The following is a 15,339-nucleotide window of genomic DNA, read 5'->3' as shown; positions in this document are numbered from 1 at the left end:
GACGACAAGAGAACAACCACTGCTACTTCATAGGACAACGTTTATTTTTAATTCATTCCCACTACCTGGTTCATTTTTTTATATAGATAATTTTTAACCTATTTACCATCACAATGAGATGTCCAGTATATCCAAATCCATAATAACCTTCTGTCTGAACTTTTTGATACATACACCTATATTTTTCTTTTGCATTTCTATTTTCTAAATTTCTTTTTTTTAATTTTAGTTAAGTTTAGTCTAGTTTATTCCTTTTTTATTTTTACTTTCCAATATTCAAATAGAGTTAAACTTCAAGGTAATCCCCTTTCCCCAATCAATGCAACCCCTATAGGTAAACCAATTTTTATTCACCCTTTATCTTAGGAAAGTTGAGTCCTTCAACAACAATATCAAGATACATCCAGGAAGAATCAAAATAAACTTCCCCGCCCACACTGAGAATTTATAAGCACTCTCCCATCTTTTTCTTCCACCAGTGTTTCTGTGTTTTTGTGTTTGTCCGGATAGTATATAAATCTTAAACTTGGGGTTCTTTTTGAAGAGGTTCTTTGTTTATTTACATATATTTAATATACATTTATTTAATATAAATGTACATTTATAATATAAATATACATTTATTTAATATACATATTACATATATACATACATATATGTATACGTATGTAAAGAAATTATATGATAAGAGAAAAAAATTATATATATTTATACATATATATATAATTATTTTCCTCTTGTCATATACTTTTATCAGTCTTTTTGTTTGTATACTTCATAAATGTTAACTTGGGGCCCATTTGGGCTGAACCTTCTCTTTTATCTTCCCTCTCTTTCCTGTCTCTCTCTCTCTCTCTTTTTCTTTTTATTTTCTTTTTTCTCTCATTTAGGTAGGGAATCCTAATTGCTCAGAAGCATTCCCGGGTGCACTTTGACTGCACCATGGTTGATACATCCAGCTACATCCATTCTGCCATCTCTCACCAAAATGACTAGGAGGAGGAATGACCAACAGAAGAAAAATACAGAGGATGGGCCTTCTGCAACAGAGCTAATGGCTATCAACATAGACAATGTGTCGGAAAGAGAATTCAGGCTAACAATTATCCAGGCAATAGCTAGGTTGGAGAAAGCCATGGATGACCAAATGGATTTGATTAGGGCTGAATTGAAAGTGACCAGAGATGATGTTTACAATGTTGGGGAAGAGCTGAAAGCTACCAGGGATGAGGTTCACAGTGCTCTCCATGAGTCCCAATCTAATCTAAATTCTCTCAAAGCTAGGGTATCTGAGAGAGAAGACAGAATTAGTGATCTGGAGGACAAACAGATAGAGAGAAAGGATCAGGAGGAAGCCTGGAACAAACATCTTAGAAGCCATGAAAACAGAATCAGGAAAATAAATGAGGACATGAAACATCCCAACATCAGAATTATTGGCATCCCTGTAGGGGAAGAGAAAGAAAGAAGTCTAGAAGATATAGTGGAACAAGTTCTTCATGAACATTTTCCCAATCTTGTGAATGGAACTAGCGTTCATGTACTAGAGGCCGAAAGGACTCCACCCAAAATTATAGATTCCAGATAAACATCAAGGCACTTGATAGTCAAATTGAGGAATCATAATTGTAGGTATAATCACTTGAAAGCCGCTAGGACAAAGAGGCTCCTTACTTACAAAGGAAAGCCCATCAGAATAACGTCAGACCTATCTACAGAGACGTGGCAAGCCAGAGAGGGCCGGCAAGATCTATTCAGAGCACTAAATGAGAAGAACATGCAACCAAGAATACTTTATCCAGCAAGACTGACATTCAAAATGGATGGAGAGATAAAGAGTTTCCAAGACCGGCAAGGCTTAAAAGAATGTGCAACCACCAAGCCGACACTGCAGGAAATATTAAGGGGGGTTCTATAAAAGAGGAAAAATCCTAAGAATAGCATTGAACAGAAATATAGAGACAATCTACAGAAAGAAAGACTTCAAAGGTAACATGATATCAATATAAATGTATCTATCAATAATCAATCTCAATGTGAATGGCCTAAATGTGCCCATAAAATTGCACAGGGTTAAAGGCTGGATAAAACAACAGGACCCATCCATATGTTGTCTACAAGAGACCCATTTTGAATCTAAAGATACACCCAGACTGAAAGTGAAAGGATGGAGAAGAATCTTTCATGCTAATGGGCCTCAAAAGAAGGCCGGGGTACCGATTCTCATATCAGATAAATTAGATTTTAAACTAAAGACTATAGTCAGAGATATAGAAGGACACTACATAATGCTTAAAGGAACTATCCACCAACATGATCTAACAATTGTAAATATCTATGCCCCCAATATAGGAGGAACCAATTACATAAGAAAACTGTTCATCAAGATAAAGAATCATATTGATATGAATACATTAATAGTAGGAGATCTTAACATGCCTCTCTCAGAAATAGACAGATCATCGAAGCAGAAAATCAATAAAGAAACAAGAGCCTTGAAAGACACATTGGCTCAGATGGACCTCATAGATATATACAGAACATTCCACCCTAAAACAACAGGATCCTCATTCTTCTCAAGTGCACATGGAACCTTCTCCAGAATAGACCACATACTGGGTCACAAATCAGGACTCAACTGACACCAAAACTCAGATTATTCCCTGCACATTCTCAGATCACAATGCTTTGAAACTGAAGCTCAATCACAAGGAAAAATTCGAAAGGAACTCAAACAACCGGAAGCTAAAGACCATCCTGCTTAAGAATGCTTGGATCAACTCGGAGATCAAAGAACTACTTAAACAATGAGCATGAAGACACTTCAGTCCAAAATCTATGGGATAGAGCAAAGGTGGTCCTAAAATGAAAATACATAGCCCTCCAAGCTGTCCTTAAAAAAACTGAAAAATCCAGAACACACCAGCTGTCTCGACACCTTACAGAACTGGAGAGTCATAGCAAACCAACTCCACACATAAGAAGGGAAATCATCAAGATTAGAGCTGAGATCAATGAGGTAGAAACCAGAGATACAGTAGATCATATCAATGAAACTAGGAGCAGGTTTTTTGAAACAATCAATAAGATCGATAAACCATTGGCTACAACAATCCAAAAGTAAGGAGAGAAAGCCCAAATTCATAAAATTTTGAATGAAAAGGGAGAGATCACAACTAACACCAAGGAAGTAGAAACAATCATCAGAAGTTATTTTCAACAGTTATGTGCCAATAAGCTAAGCAACCTAAATGAAATGGATGCATTCCTGGAAAGCTACAAACTCCCAAAAGTGAATCAGGAAGAGTTTGCCAACCTGAATAGACTGATATCTAGTAACGAGATTGAAGCAGTGATCAAAAACCTCCCAAAAAACAAGAGCCCAGGAACTGATGGATTCACTGGGGAATTCTACCAAACATTCAAAGAAGAAATAACACTATTCTCCTGAAGTTGTTTCAAAAAATTGAAGCAGAAGGAAAATTTCCAGACTCTCTCTATGAATCCAGCATTACTTTGATCTCCAAACCAGGCAAAGACCCTACCAAAAAGGAGAATTTCAGACTAATATCACTGATGAATATGGATGCTAAGATTCTCAACAAGATCCTAGCCAACAGGATCCAACAGCACATTAAAAAGATTATCTACCATGACCAGGTGGGATTCATTTCTGGGCTACAAGGATGATTCAACATTTGCAAATCAATTAATGTGATAGTACAAATTAATAATAGAAGAGAGAAGAAACACATGGTCCTCTCAATTGATGCAGAAAAAGCATTTGACAAAATACAGCATCAATTCCCGATTAAAACGCTTCAAAGTATAGGGATAGAGGGAACATTCCTGAACTTCATAAAGTCTATCTAAGAACGACCCACAGCAAATATCATCCTCAATGGGAAAAAGCTCACAGCCTTCCCGTTGAGATCAGGAACACGACAAGGATGCCCATTCTCACCACTCTTGTTCAACATAGAATTAGAAGTCCTAGCAATAGCAATCAGACAACAAAGAGAAATAAAAGGTATCCAAATTGGCAAAGAATATGTCAAACTCTTTCTCTTCACAGATTACATGATTCCTTATATGGAAAACCCCAAAGATTCCACCCCCAAACTACTAGAACTCATACAGCAATTCAGCAACATGGCAGGATACAGAGTCAATGTGCAAAAATCAGTGGCTTTCTTATACACTAACAATGAAAATACAGAAAGGGAAATTAGAGAATCAATTCCATTTACTATAGCACCAAGAACCTTAAGATACCTGGGAATATACCTAACCAAAGAGATAAAGAATCTGTACTTGAGGAACTGCAGAACACTCATGAAAGAAACTGAAGACGACATAAAAAGATGGAAGACCCTTCCATGCTCTTGGATCAGAAGAATAAACATGGTAAAAATGTCTATACTGCCTAGAGAAATCTATACTTGTAATGTCATTCCGATCAAAATTCCACGGGTATTTTCCAAAGAGATGGAGCAAATAATCCAAAAATTTGTATGGAATCAGAAGAGACCCCGAATCTCTAAGGAAATGTTAAAAAACAAAAATAAAACTGAGGCCATCGCGTTACCTAATTTCAAGCTTTATTACAAAGCTGTGATCACCAAGACAGCATGGTACTGGCATAAACACCGACACATAGACCAGTGGAACAGAATAGAGAGCCCAGACATGGCCCCTCAACTCTATGATCTAATAATCTTTGACAAATCAGGAAAAAATATATACTGGAAAAAAGAAAGTCTCTTTAATAAATGGCGCTGGGAAAACTGGAAAGCTATATGTTGAAAAATGAAACTCAACCGTTCCCTTACACTGTACACCAAGATAAACTCAAAATGGATAAAAGACCTTAATGTGAGACAGGTATCCATCTGAATCCAAGAGGAGAACATAGACAGTAACCTCTTCGATATCAGCCACAGTAACTTCTTTCCAAGATATGTCTCCAAAACCAAAGGATAAAAAGGGAAGATTAACTTTTGGGACTTCATCAAAATCAAAAGCTTCTGCAGAGCAAAGGAAACAGTCAACAAAACAAAGAGGCAACCCATGGAATGGGAGAAGATATTTGCAAATGACAGTACAGACAAAAGGTTGATATCAAGGATCTATACAGATCTTCTCAAACTCAACACACAAAAATCAGACAATCATATCAAAAAATGGGCAGAAGATATGAACAGACAATTCTCCAATGAAGACATACAAATCGCTATCAGACACATGAAAAAACGTTGATCATCACTAGCCATCAGGGAGATTCAAATTAAAACCACATTGAGATACCACCTTACACCAGTTAGAATGGCCAAAATTAGCAAGATAGGAAACAACCCGTTTTGGAGAGGATGTGGAGAAAGGGGAACCCTCTTACACTGTTGGTGGGAATGCACGTTGGGGCAGCCTCTTTGGAGAACAGTGTGGAGATTCCTCAAGAAATTAAAAATAGAACTTCCCTATGACCCTGCCACTGCACTCCTGGGTATTTACCTCAAAGATACAGATGTAGTGAAAAGAAGGGCCATCTGTACCCCAATGTTTATAGCAGCAATGGCCACGGTCGCCAAACTGTTGAAAGAACCAAGATTCCCTTCAATGGACGAATGGATAAGGAAGATGGGGTCCATATACACTATGGAGTATTATGCCTCCAACAGAAAGGATGAATGCACAACTTTTGTAGCAACATGGACGGGGCTGGAAGAGATTATGCTGAGTGAAATAAGTCAAGCAGAGAGAGTCAATTATCATATGGTTTCACTTATTTGTGGAGCATAACAAATAAGCTGGAGGACAAGGGGAGATGGAGAGGAGACGGGAGTTGAGGAAAATTGTAAGGGGAAGTGAACCATTAGAAACTATGGACTCTGGGCGCCTGGGTGCCTTCGGCTCAGGTCATGATCTCAGGGTCCTGGGATCAAGTCCCGCATCCGGCTTTCTGCTCAGCAGGGAGCCTGCTTCCCCCCCCCTCTCTGCCTACTTGTGATCTCTCTCTGTCAAATACATAAATAAAATCTTAAAAAAAAGAAACTATGGACTCTGAAAAACAATCTAAGGGTTTTGAATGGGTTGGGGGTGGGAGGTTGGGGGAACCAGGTGGTGGGTATTGCAGTGGGCACGGATTTCATGGAACACTGGGTGTGGTGCAAAAACAATGAATACTGTTACGCTGAAAATAAATTATAAAAAATAAATGTGTTGGTAGGCACAATTAAAAAGTTAAAAAGAAAAGAAGTCAAATTCTTTCTCTTTACAGATGACATGGTACTTTATATGGAAAACCCAAAATACTCTACCCGAAAACTACCAGATCTCATACATTAATTCAGTAATGAGGCAGTTTACAAAGTCAATGTACAGAAATCAGTTGTTTTCTTTTACACTAACAATGAAAATACAGAAAGGAAAATTAGAGAATTTATTCAATTTCGTATAGCACCAAGAACCATAAGATACCTAGGAATAAACCTAACTAATGAGGGAAGGCACTACAGAACACTCATGAAAGAAACTGAAGAAGACACAAAAAGATGGAAGACCATTCCATGCACATGGATCAGAAAAATAAACATTGTTAAAATGTCTCTACTGCCTAGAGCAATCTATACTTTCAATGCCATTCAGATCACCATTCCACCAGAATTTTACAAAGAGCTGGAGCAAACAAGCCTAAAATTTGTATGGAATCAGAAGAAACACCAAATTGCTATGGAAATCTTGGAAAAGAAACACAAAACTGGGGACATCATGTTGCCTGATTTCAAGCTTTACTACAAAGCTGTGATCACCAAGACAGCATGGTACTGGCTAAAAAAAAAAAGACACATAGACACTCTGTGGAACAGAGTAGAGATCCCAGATATTGACCCTCAATTCTACGGTCAAATAATCTTTGACAAAACAGGAGAAAATGTACAGTGGAAAAAAGCCTCTTTAACAAGTGTTGCTGGAAAAGTTGGAGAGCTATATGTAGAAGAATGAAACTCGACCATTCTCTTACACCACACACAAAGATAAAGTCGAAATGATTAAAAGACCTCAAGGTGAGGCAGGAATACATCAGAATCATAGAGGAGATTGTAGGCAGTAACCTCTTAGGCAACAGCCACATCAACTTATTTCAAGACATATCTCCAAGGCAAAGGAAACAAAAGCAAAAAAGAACTTTTGGAACTTCATCAAGATCAAAAGCTTCTGCACAGCCAAATGAACAGTCATCAAATCAAAAAGGCAACCCACAGAATGGGAGAAAATATTCACGAATGGCAGTATGGAAAAAGGACTGATATCCAAGATCTATAAAGAACACCTCAAACTCAACAATTGAATTTTGACTCAATTGTCAAAATTCCATATTTGACAATACAGATAATCATGTCAAAAAATGAGCAAAAGACATGAACAGACAATTCTCCAATGAAGGCATACAAATGGCTATCAGACACATGAAAAAATGTTGATCATCACTAGCTATCAGGGAGTTTCAAATCAAAACCACATTATACCAGTTAGAATGGCCAAAATTAACAAGAAAGGAAACAACGTGTGTTGTAGAAGATGTGGAGAAAAGGGAACTCTCCTCCTCTGTTGGTGGGAATGAAAGTTGGTACAACCACTTTGGAAAACAGTGTGGAGATTCCTTAAGATTCCTTGGGTGGCTCAGTTGGTTGAGCAGCTGCCTTCGGCTCAGGTCATGATCCAGCGTCCTGGGATCGAGTCCCACATCGGACTCCTTGCTCGGCAGGGAGCCTGCTTCTCCCTCTGCCTCTGCCTGCCTCTTTGTCTGCCTGTGCTCGCTCGCTCTCTCTCCCTCTGTCTCTGGCAAATAAATAAATAAACAAAATCTTAAAAAAAAAGAAATTAGAAATAGAGCTACCCTACGACCCTGCAATGGCAGGGTAAATTTTGGCTAAATTTGGTATTTACCCCAAAGATACATATGTAGTGAAAAAGAAGGGCCATCTGTACCACAATGTTCATAGCAGCAATTGCCATGGTGGCCGAACTGTGGAAAGAACCCAGACGCCCTTCAACAGACCAATGGATAAGGAAGATGTGGTCCATATACACTATGGAATATTATGCCTCCATCTGAAAGGATGAATACCCAACATTTTTATCAACAAGGGAGGAACTGGAAGAGATTATGCTGAGTGAAATAAGTCAAGCAGAGAGAGTCAATTATCATATGGTTTCACTTATTTGTGGAGCATAAGGAATTACACAAGGACATGGGGAAATGGAGATAAGAAGGGAGTTGTGGGAAACTGAAGGGGGAGACAAACTATGAGAAACTATGGACTCTGAAAAACAATCTGAGGGTATTGAAGGGGCGGGCAGTGGGAGGTTGGGTGGTCCTGCTGGTGGGTATTATGGAGGGCACCTATTGCATGGAACATTGGTTGTGTAACATAAACAATGATTTCTGGTACACTGACAAGAAATTTTAAAAAGTAAATTTAAAAAAAGAGCCAACGTGTTTATTTGTGTGTGTGTGATACAAGAAAGTGTTGCAGTTTCATTCTTTTTTTAAAAGATTTTATTGATTTATTTGACAGAGAGAGATCACAAGTAGGCAGCCAGGCAGGCAGAGAGAGGGGAGGGGGAGGAGCAGGCTCCCTGCTGAGCAGAGAGCCCAATGAGTCCCAATGAGATCCCAGGACCCTGGGATCATGACCTGAGCCGAAGCAGAGGCTTAACCCACTGAGCCACCCAGGTGCCCCAGTTTCATTCTTTTTTATGCACCCATCTACCTTTCCCAACATTTGTTGAAGAGATGTGTTATTCCCCTCATGTATTCTAGCAATTTTTGTTCCATATTGACTTAGTGTCAATGCTATGTTTATTTCTGGAATCTGTATTCTGTTCTGATGATCTATGTGTCAGTTTCTGTGCCAGTAATATACTGCTTTGATTAGAGACTTCCAGTATATCATGAAGATTAATATTCTGATAGCTCCAGTTTTTATCTTTTTTTTTTTTCATGATTCCTTTGGCATTTCAGGATTTTCTGTGGTTACATGCAAATTTTAGAATTATTTGTTCTACTTCTGTAAAGTATTATGTTGGTATTTTGACAGGTATTATATTAATATGTAAATATCTTTAGGTAGTAGGGAAATTTTGACAATATTCTTTCTTCCAATCCATGAGCAGACTGGTTTTTATTTTTCCGTTTGTTTTTGTCCTCTTGATTATCTTCTATCAATGGTTTGGTTTTGGAGTACAAGTTTTTTACTTTTTAGTTAAATTTATTCCCAAGTGTTTTATTTGTTCATATGCAACTTAAATGAGGTTGTTTTATTTTTATTTTTACACATTCTATTAAGTTTTTGTTTTTTGATTCAAGTATAGTTAACATAGAGTGGTAGATTTATTTCAGGTGTATAATATAATGATTGTCCAATTCTATACAACAGATAGTGCTCATGACAAGTGCCCTCCTTATTCTTTTTTTTTTCTCATCACTTATTTCACTCATCCCCCTACACACCTCTCCTCTTATTATTACTCTCTAGGAATACAACAGATTTCTGTATGATAATTTTGTATCCTGGAACTTACTAAATTTATTTATTAGTTCTAGTAGGTTTAGTAGTTTTTTGTTTGTTTGTTTGTTTAGAATCGTTGAGGTTTTCTACATATAGAATTATGCCATCTGTCAATAATAAAAGTTTAATAACTCTTTACAAATTTGAATGCCCCTTATCTCTTGTTCTTGTCTGATTGTTGTGGCTAGGACTTTCAGTACCCTGTTGAATATAAGTGATGAGGAGGGATCACTTTCTTAGACCACAAACAAAAATAAACTTAAATGGGTTAAAGACATAAAATTAAGACTTTAAACAATAAAATTCTAGAAGAAAATATAGGCAGGAATTTATTTGACATCAGGTATAGAAACATTTTCTAGATATGTCTCCTCTGGCAAGGAAAACAAAAGCAAAATTAAACTATTGGGACTACCTCAAGGTAAAAAGTTTTAGACAGCTAAGGAATTAAGTAATGAAAAGAAATACAACCTACTAAGTGTGATAAGATAATTGCAAATTACATATCCAATGAGGGTTTAATATCCAAAGACATAAAAAATTTATATTATTCTACACCCAAAAAGCAAATAATCCAAGTAAAAATGGGAAGAAGATTTAAATAGACATTTTTCTAAAGTCATATAGATGAAAAACACATATGGAGAGATGGTCAACATCATTAATTTTCAAGGTAAATGCAGATTACAACCAAAATGAGATACTGCATTATGCCTGCTGAACGTATAAAATCAAAAACCAAAAATAAGGAGTATTGGTAAGATGGGAAAATTAGCATTTATTTACTCTTGATGGGAATGCCAATTGATGCAACCACCATAGAAAATACAATGGAGGCTCCTCAAATAATTAAAATCATCATTACCACAGGAAGCAGTAATTCTAATAATGAGTATTTACCTAAAGAAAATGAAAACACTAGTTTGAAAAGATACATCCATCTCTATGATTATCACATCATTTTTTACAATAGTCGAGATGTGGAAGCAACCAAAATGCACTGTTCATTGATAGTTGAATGAATAAAGAGCATATATATATATATATATATTCTTTATTCTTTATATATAGTGTATATATATATATACTATGTTATAAATATGTTATTACATATAATAGTATACATTAAGATAGTTTGCAACAACATTGTTGGACCTAGAGTGTATTATCTTAAATAAAATGAGTAATCAGAGTAAAACAAATACTATATGACTTCACACATGTGGAATTTAAGAAACAAAAAAATGGAGTGGAGCTAAGCTAGCAATGTATCAGGAGGACCCTAGGAATACCTCGTACCTTTAACACATCAAGATAACTATCAAATCATTCTGAATACACAAGAAATCTACCTGAAAATTGATAGTACAAAATGCACAAGTAGAGGGAGAGAAGAGTCCACTTCACTGAAAGTAGGAAGTGTGGAGATATTGTTTCATGAAGAAAGGGATCTCGGGTGCTGTGGAAGAGAAGGGACCATCATCATTATAGAGAAAGACTAAAGAGAGTGGAGAGCATAGGGAAAAGCACAAGGAAGACAGTTCACTAAAGGAATGGGCTGGAAAAATGAGTGCTTGAATTTTGTGATTTTATAAGCAGTGAGGCTCAAAGAGTGGAGTTTCAAGAGTCCTCAGGCTTGGATATGATAGAGACCTGATGCTACCCTACTCCTGGAGCTGAGACAGGCAAACAGTCTTGAGCTCACTGCATGATCTGGGGATGGCCTTACGAACACAGAGAGAGGCTACTGAACTTTTTGTATTGTATCTGTGTGAGGTGGCAATGTCTCTCTGAGGGCAAAAGAATCAGAAGCTGTCATTTTCTTCCTCTGTTACTCAGAGTAGGTGTAGATACACCTGCTAACCAGGACAAGAGCTGTTTAGCCAACATGTTCCTAATGCTATGCTTCTTCAGTCTGACACAAATTCTCTTCTGGGTCAAATATGGATCAGTCCACATGGAGAGACCCTTTCCAAGAGATTAATCACAAGTCTCCACCACCCCAGATTCCTGAAACTTGGAATTCTTAAAAAGAAGCTGGTTTGACTAGATCAAAACAGACAAGCAACCCAGAGACATTCAGTGTGATTTCACCAATCCGAAAAACATCTGTGATGCATGAGGAGAAATTACTTGCTCCTCTGAAAGTGCTTCATTTGGAGAAGCAAGAACGGATTTCCCTCTCCATGGATAAAGGAGCAGGCTGGGAGAGTTACCATCCCATGTCCCTTAGCATAAACCAGATTTACAAAGTAGCACAGTACCAACACCGGCTGGCTAACCTGCTGACACCATATCCCCAGCCTGCTGCACTCTATTGATATTTCTCTTCTAGGGTAGGTGTGCCTAATGTCAAGAGCAGTGGGCCCCTCCCCCAGAAAACCGCCGCAAATTGGCACACAACATATCTACAGACCATAAAATTCTTCAAAGTTTCAATTCTAATAGAAATACCATTAGGTCTCTTTTTGAAGGGTTAAAGGACAGTTAAAACTCACCAACCCTGGCTAAGGTCCAAACATTCCCCACTGCAGGCAAGGAGAAACTCTCTGGAGGACTGGCCAGAAACATAGAATAGTCCTATCATAGCAACAGAGCACATGCAAGACATACGAGAGACATTCCCTGAAGTGCCAGGCACTGGACACTATATGACCTCATCTTCATAAAGCCATTAGTCTCAGGAGCAGCAAACATGACAGGTTTCCTTAACATAGAGAAGAACATAGAGACCTCAAAAAATGCCAAAATGTAGGAATTTGTTCCAAGAGAAAGACCCAGAAAAGGTTATGTCCAGAGATTTAATTGAAACAGATAAGTAAAATGTCTAATCCAAAATTGAAAACAATAATTATGAGGAGACAAGTTGGGCTTGAGTAAAGCATCAGAGTCTTCAGGGAGACCATTTCCACAGAGATAGAAGAGCTAAAAAAATCAGGCCAAAATGAAAAATGTATTAACTGAACTTCAAAACCAAGTGGATATAATGACAACGTGGGTGAAAGAATCAGAGGAATGGATAAGAAATACAGATGATAAAATCATGGAAAATAATGAAGCTGAACAAAGAGAGAAAGAAAATTTTAGATCATTAAAGTAGATTTATGAAATTCAATGACTCCATCAAGTATAATACTATTCATATCATAGGGATCCCGAGAAAAGAAGAGAGAGAAGGGGGGCAGAAGCTTTGCTTAAGGAAATTACAAGTGAAAACTTCCCTAATCTGGAGAAGAAAACAGACTTCTAAACTCAGGAGAGACAGAGAACTCTCATCAAATTTGACAAAAGTAGAACACCATCGAGTTAAATTTGCAAAATATAAAGAAAGAAAATCCTAAAAACAGCAAGATAAAAGAAGTCCCTAATTGACAAGGAAATATCCATAGTGTTAGCAGCAGATCTCTCCACAGATTGCTGGAAAGTCAGGAGGCAGTGGCATACTATATTCAATATGGAGGGTGAGAAAAAAATATGCAGCCAAGGATACTCTATCCATCAAGGTTATAATTCAGAATAGAAGGGGAGATAGTTTCCCACACATGCAAAATCTAAAGCAGTCTGTGACCACTAAACCAGTCCTACAAGCGGTCTGAAAGGGTGCACTCTAAGTAGAGTGGGAAGGAAATTCCAAAAGTGACAAAGACTAGAAAGGAACAGAAAAATCTCCAGAAAAAATAGCAAAAAGTTAAAAAAGTTAAAAGATGAAAGATGATAAAAAAGTTAAAAAAATGACTATACATATGTGTGTGTGTGTGTGTGTGTGTGTGTATCAGTTATTCCTCTGAAGGGGGCCTAGGTAGTTCAATACTTTAAGGGTTTGACTTTGGCTTAGGTCATGAGTCCAGGGTCCTGGGATTGAGCCTGTATCAGGCGCCCTTCTAAGCAGGGAACCTGCTTCTCCCTCTCATCCTTACTTGTGCTTGCTCTCTCTTTCTCTTTCTCCCTCTCTCAAATAAATAGTCTTTAAAAAACTACTATAAAAGTAATTACTCCGAGTGTAAATGCCCTAAATTATCCAATCAAATACATAGGGTGGCAAAATGGATTAAAAAGAGTGAGAGAGAAAGATACCTATCTACATGTTGCCTGTAAGACCCTTATTTTATTTTTTTAAATATTGTATTTATTTATTTGAAAGAGGGAGGAAGAGAATAGAGAGATAGAGATCATGAACAGGGGTGGGGCAGAGGAAGAGGGAGAAGCAGACTCCTCATTGAGAGGGGAGTCATATGCAGGGCTCGATCCTAGGAACCTGAGATCATGACCTGATCCCCTGAGCTGAAGTCAGATGCTTAACTGAACAAGCCACCCAGGTTCCCCACAAGACTTATTTTAGATCTAAAGACATTTGCAGAGTGAATGTGAGGGAATGGATAACCACTTATCATGCAAATGGATTTCAAAAGAAAGCTAGAGTAGCAATACTTACATCAGGAAAGAAAAAAAAACAAAAACAAAAAAACAAAACAGGTTTTTGGTACTTGTGTGGTTCCATTTGTTAAGCATCTGCCTTCTGCTCAGGTCATGATCCCAGAGTCCTGGGATCAAGTCCTGCATTAGGTTCCCTGTTTAGCAGAAAGTCCATCTTTCCCTCCCCATCTGCCTCTCACCTAGCCAATGCTATCTCTGCTCTGTCTCTCTCTCTCTCTAATAAATAAAACCTTTAAAAATACCTAGGTTTTAAACCAGACTGTAACATGAAATCAAGAAGTTCACTATAGCATAATAAAGGGGACCACCAACAATGATATCTAACAATTATAAATCTTTATGTCCCATCTTGGGAGCAACAAAATATATAACACAATTAACGATGAACATAAAGGAGCACAATTATCATAATACAATAATAATAGGGGACTTTAACACTTCACTTACATTAATGGACAGATCATCAGTAGCTTTGAATGACAGCCTGCACTAGCTGACCTTAAAATATATTTTCAGAACATTCATCACAAAACAAGAGAGTACACATTATTTTCAGGAGCATGTTCGACATTCCCCAGAACAGATCACATACTAGGTCACAAATAAGGCATTCACAAGTACAAAACATTGAGATCATGCTATGCATACTTTCTGAACAATGAGATGAAACTGGAAGTCAATCACCAGGAAAAATTTGGAAAGATGTTAAACCTCATGTTATTAAATAAAGAATTGGTCAAACAGAAAGTCAAAGAAGAAAAAAACACATGGAAACAAATGAAAATAAAAACAGGAGAGTCCAAAACCTTTAGGATTTAGCAAAAACAGTCCTAAGAGAGATGTATAGAGCTATGTCCATACTACATCAAAAAGGAAGAAGGTTTTCAAATAAACAACCTAAAGTTACATCTAAAGGAGCTAGAAAAGGAACAACAAACTAAGCCTAAACCAGCAGAAGAAGGGGTATTGTAAAGATAAGAGCAGAAGTAAATGATATAGAATCTAAGAAAACAGTAGAACAGATCAATGAAGCAAGAAACATGTTCTTTGAAAAAAAATTATAAAATTGATAAACCTGTAGCCAGACTTATCAAAAAGCAAAGATGAAGGACCCAAATAAATAAACTCAGAAATTAGGAGAAATGACAGTTAACACCATGGAAATACAATTATAAAAGAATATTATGAAAAAAATACATGCTAACTAATTGGACAAATGGAAAGAAATGGAAAAAATTTCTAGAAACATTTAAAATACCAAAACTGAAACAGAAAAAAGATGAAACTTGAACACACTGATAACCAGCAAAGAAATAGCATCAATAATCAAAAA

The sequence above is a fragment of the Neovison vison genome, chromosome 7 (assembly GCF_020171115.1).
Source record: "Neovison vison isolate M4711 chromosome 7, ASM_NN_V1, whole genome shotgun sequence".
In the NCBI taxonomy this organism is placed as follows: Eukaryota; Metazoa; Chordata; class Mammalia; order Carnivora; family Mustelidae; genus Neogale; species Neogale vison.
This window is presented reverse-complemented; position numbering follows the sequence as displayed.